Source organism: Chrysochloris asiatica, unplaced genomic scaffold (assembly GCF_000296735.1).
Source record: "Chrysochloris asiatica unplaced genomic scaffold, ChrAsi1.0 scaffold00195, whole genome shotgun sequence".
Classification (NCBI taxonomy): Eukaryota; Metazoa; Chordata; class Mammalia; order Afrosoricida; family Chrysochloridae; genus Chrysochloris; species Chrysochloris asiatica.
In genome coordinates, this window is record NW_006408713.1 from 5,878,184 (window position 1) to 5,883,547 (window position 5,364).

The following is a 5,364-nucleotide window of genomic DNA, read 5'->3' on the forward strand; positions in this document are numbered from 1 at the left end:
GCCTCCCGCCCGTCCTGCCGAGCACAAACTGAACCAAACACGGTGTCCAGCACTGAAGAGCCCACACACTGAAGCCACAGAGGCCTCTACTCAGGTTGTAGTTTTTCATTTATTTAAAGGAAAACTAGTGAAACCCAGTTAATTGGTAACTCGTGGCTAAATTCTTGTTCTAACTGGGTCCATCCCTCTTTGACCTCTGTGTCCTCCAGTCCCTGTGTCACGTCCACTGTCCCATGTATACCGCCTTCTGGACCCTGGTGCTGCCGGGGATGTGAGAGCCATTTTATTTCATAATCTGTGTGTGAATAATAGTCTCTTTAATAACTGGTGGGAAGATCATTGGATTTTCACATGCAAAAGAAGGAAGTTACACCTATCCCTCATACCTTATCCCCTGTTTCTCTGTCTATTTGTCGCACTGTGGTGACTTGCATGTTGCTGTGATGTTGGAAACTATTCCACTAGTTTTCTTTTGTTGTTGTTTTTAACACAGGAGAAATGCATGTATTATATTTAAATCACACTGAAATAATCTTGATTGAAAGAGTATAAGTTAACAAAAACTGTAAGACTACAAAGAATTTTAAATGAAATATAGATTTGTTAGAGTCTAGGCATGGCACTTTAGGATAATCAAGGTTGGCGGTTCAAATGTACCAGGTGCTCCTCAGAAACCCTCTACAGGGTCGCTATGGGTCGGAATCGACTCTATGACACTTAACAACAATTACAACAACAAATGGATTTGTTACTTTCTAATATAAGGAATATCAGAATATAAACTTATAACACAATGGTCCTTCATAACTTAGTCTTAGAAATAAATATGAATGCCCTAATAACATAAACTTACCTGATGGCATTGAAACTGTGTTAAGTATATCATAAAATATTTGTGCCATTTCAACATTTTTGACATATACGATTCAGTGACAGTAATTATATTCATCATGGCATGCAACCATCACTGTTAGACATTCCCAAATATTTCTATCACCCTTAAGTGAAGTTCAGCATCCCCTCAGCAATGGTTCATCATTCCCCCTCCCTCCTGCCACTGATACATTTTGGTCTCTATACATTTTCCTATTCTAGGTATTTCATATAAGTGGAATCCTACAATATTTGTCCTTTTTGTATACTGTTGTTTTGATTATAATATAGAACAAATCAATCTATCAAATTATCATGACTTGGTAAGGTACAACAGGAGTCCTGGTAACTACCAGTATTTAAAATAACAGCAGGGTCACCCATGGTGGACAGGTATCAACCTAATTTCCAGATTAAGGTAGAATAGTACAAAAGAGAGACAGCTACTTTTGATTATTTAGCCACTGAAAACCTTATGAAAATGGTGGAACACTGTCAGATAACCCCGGAATATTGTCAAGTCCCTCAGATTGGAAGGCACTCAAAAGATGACTGGGGAAGAGTTACTTCCTCCAAGTAGAGCTGACCATGATGACATGAATGGAGTAAAGCTTTGGGGACTTTTATTTGCTCATGGGGCACAACTCAAAATGAGGAGAAACAGCTGTAAACATCCATTAATAATAGGAATATGGAATGTATGAAGTATGAATCTAGGAAAATTGGAAGTTGTCAAAAATTAAATGGGATGTATAAAGATTGATATTCTAGGCATTAGTGAGCTGAAATTGACTGATATTGACCATTTTGAATCTGACACTCATATGGTTTACTATGCTGGGATGACAAATTCAAGAGGAATGGCATTGCATTCATCATCAAAATGAACATTTGAAGATCTATCTTGAAGTACAGTGCTCTCTGTGATAGGATAATATCATAAGCCTACAAAACAGACCAGTTAATACCACTATTATTCAAATTTATGTACCAACCACTAAAGCCAGTGATAATGCAATTGAAAAATTCTACCAATTTCTTCAGTCTGAAATAGATCAAATGTGCAATCAAATGTATTGATAATTACTGGTGATTGGAATGGAGAGGTTGTTAACAAAGAAGAATCAGCAGTTGGAAAATAGGGCCTTGGTGAACAAAAATGATGCTGGAGATTGCAGATAGATTTTTTTTTTTTTTAAACCAATGACTTCTTCATTGTAAGCATCTTTTTTAAACAACACAAAAGGTGACGTGGACCTCACCAGATGGAATACACAGGAGTCAAATTGACTAAACCTGTGGAAAGAGGTGATAGAAAAGCTCAGTATCATCCAGCAAAACAATGCCCGAGGCAGACTGTGGAACAGATCATCAATTGCTCATATGCAAGTTCAGGCTGAAGCTGAAAAAAATTTTAAAGCAAGTCCATTCGAGCCCAAATAAGACCTTAAATATATCCCACTTGAATTTGGAGACCAACTCAAGAACAGATTTGATGCATTAGACACTAATGACTGAAGACCAGAAGAGTTGTGGGATCCCATCAAGAACATTATACAGGAAGAAAGCAAAAAATCATTAAGAAGACAGGAAAGAAAGGAAAGACCAAAATGGATATTTGGACAAGAGTCTGAAGCTTGCTCTCCAGCATAGAGATGTTAAAGTGAATGGAAGAAATGAGGAAGTCAAAGAGGTGAAGAGAAAATTTCAAAAGGCAGCTCTAAAAGACAAAGTCAAGTATTATAATGAAATGTGCAAAGACCTGGAGTTAGAAAATCGACAGGGAAGAACACGCTCAGCATTTCTCAAACTGAGGGAACTGAGAAAAAATGTAAGCCTTGTCTTATAACACTGAAGGATTCTGTGGTGAAATAGTGAATGATGCAGAAAGCATTAAGAGAAGATGAAAGGAATATACAGAGTCACTGTACCAAAAATAAATGGTCGATGCTCAACCATTTCAAGAGGTAGCATATGATCAAGAGCCAATGGTATTGTTGGGAAAACTCCAAGGTGCATTGAAGGCATTGGTGAAAACCAAGGCCTCAGAAATTGATGGAATACAAACTGAAATCTTTCAACAAACTGATGTAGCACTGGAGGCGCTCACTCATCTATGCTAAGAAATTTGTAAGACAGCAACTTGGCCCATTGATTGGAAGAGATCCATATTTGTACCCATTCCAAAGAGAGGTGACTCAACTGAATGCCATTGAGTCACTCTTCAGATCTGGGACTGAATTTACCTAGTGGCTCGATTTTCAAATAATATCACTGAACAATATTAACAATATCACATGCAGGTAAAATTAAAATGGCTACAGAAGGACATTCACAGGGAGCTGCCAGGAGCTCAGGCCAGATTCAGAAGAGAGTATCTGATATCACTGGTGACATCAGATAAATCTTGTTTGAAAGCAGAGAATACCATTAGAAAGATATTTGCTTATGCTTTGTTGATTATGCAAAGGATTTTGACTGTATGGACATGACAAGCTATGGACAAAATTGAGAAGAATAGATATTCCAGAATGTTTAATTGTGTTCACGAGGAACCTGTATATAGACCAAGAGGCAGTTGTTCGAATGCAACAAGAAGAAACTGAATGGATTAAAATCAGGAGAGGTGTGAACTGAGTTTCATTCTTTCACCGTACTTACTCAGTCTGTTTGCTGAGCAAACAATCCTAGAAGCTGGATTATATGAAGAAGACCATGGCATCAGGATTGTTGGAAGACTCATTAACAACCTACTATATGCAGATGCTACAACTCTACTTACTGAAAGTGAAGAGGACTGAAAATACTGATGACGATCAAAGCCTTCAGAATAAATTGCACCTCTGTGTAAAGAAAACAACAATCCTCACCATTGGACCAATAAATAACATCATGATAAATGGAGAAAAGACTGAAGTTGTCAAAGACTGCACTTTGCCTGGATCCACAATCAACACTCATGCAAGCAGCAGCCAAGAGTTCAAACAACATATTGCTTTAGGCAAATCTGTTGCACAAAACCTCTTTAAAGTGTTAAAGATGAAAGATACCAGTTTGAAGATTAAGGTGCACCTGACCCAAGTTACGGTATTTCCAATAGCCTCATATGCATGTGAAAGTTGGACAATGAATAAGGAAGACCATAAGAGTTGAGGTGCATTTGAGTTGTGGTGCTGGAGAATATTGAAGGCACCACAGACTGTCAGAGGATTGAAAAGGTGTGTGTTGCAAAAAGCATAATTAGAATGCTCCTTAGAAACCAGAATGGTGAGACTTCATCTCTCATACTTTGGACATGTTATCAGGAGGGACTGGTCCCTGGAGAAGGACATCATGCTTAGTAAAGAGGAGGGTCAGAGAAAAAGAGGAAGACCCCTTAATGAGATGGATTGGCACAGTGGCAGCAGCAGTAGACTCAAGTGTAACAACAATTGTGTAGTTGGTGTAGGACCAGGCAGTGCTTCATTCTGTTGTACATCGGGTCGCTATAAGTCAGAATTGACTCTATGGCACTTAACAACAACAATTGACACCTTATGCAAAAAACAACACAAAATAAGGGTGTTTCAAAAGTTCGTGGGAAAAGTCAATAATCTTTTAAAAATAACTTCTTTCTGTGAATTAGGTGAAGGTTACAGAGAGGATGAGTTTGCCATTCCATTTTCATTCACATTGTGTGTTATTTCATTGATTTCGGGCCTTTCGATGTAACACCATATACCTTCCTCCCTCCTGTGTTTCCTTTCCCCATTCTTCATGCTTCCCTAATCCTTTTGAACTTTGTTCTTGAGTAGATCCTGCCCTTTTGATCTCAAATGATTGAGCATTCTAAGGGATGCACACTTCACCAGTGTGGTTGTTGTTGGCGTTGTTGTTAAGTGCCGTCGAGTCAATTCTGACCCATAGTGACCCTGTACAGGGTTTCCGAGACTGTAAATCTTTACAGGAGCATCTTTCTCCTGCGGAGCGGCTGGTAGTTTCGAACTGCTGACCTTAAGGTTCACAGCCTGATTCATAACCATTACGCTACTCTTCTATACAAGTCTATTTTTTGGCTAAAAATTGAGCCACTAGCGTAGGTTCAGTTTACAGTGACCAAGGACCGTAGTCTCAGTGTTCTACCAGTCTTGATCTAACCAGTAAGTCTTTTTCTTAGGAGTCCCGGTGTAGCTCTGTGGGTTAATGCGCTGGACTGCAAAGCCAGTTTGAACCATAAGGTGGGTGGTTCAAGCTCACCAATGGCTTCTCGAAAATCCTATACAGGCTTGGTATGGGTTGGAACTGATTCAACAGCACTTAACAACAAGAAGTCTTTTAAAAATTTTTATGATTTTGAGTTTTGTTCCGCTTTTTTCTTTTTTTTTTTTTCTTAAATGTTTTATTGTGAGTTATGTGATAGTTTACATGGGAGAACATCAGTCTTACATTCATTCTATCGTATATCGTCTCATTGCCATGGTTACAATCCCCTCCATGCAATCCTTCCCCCGT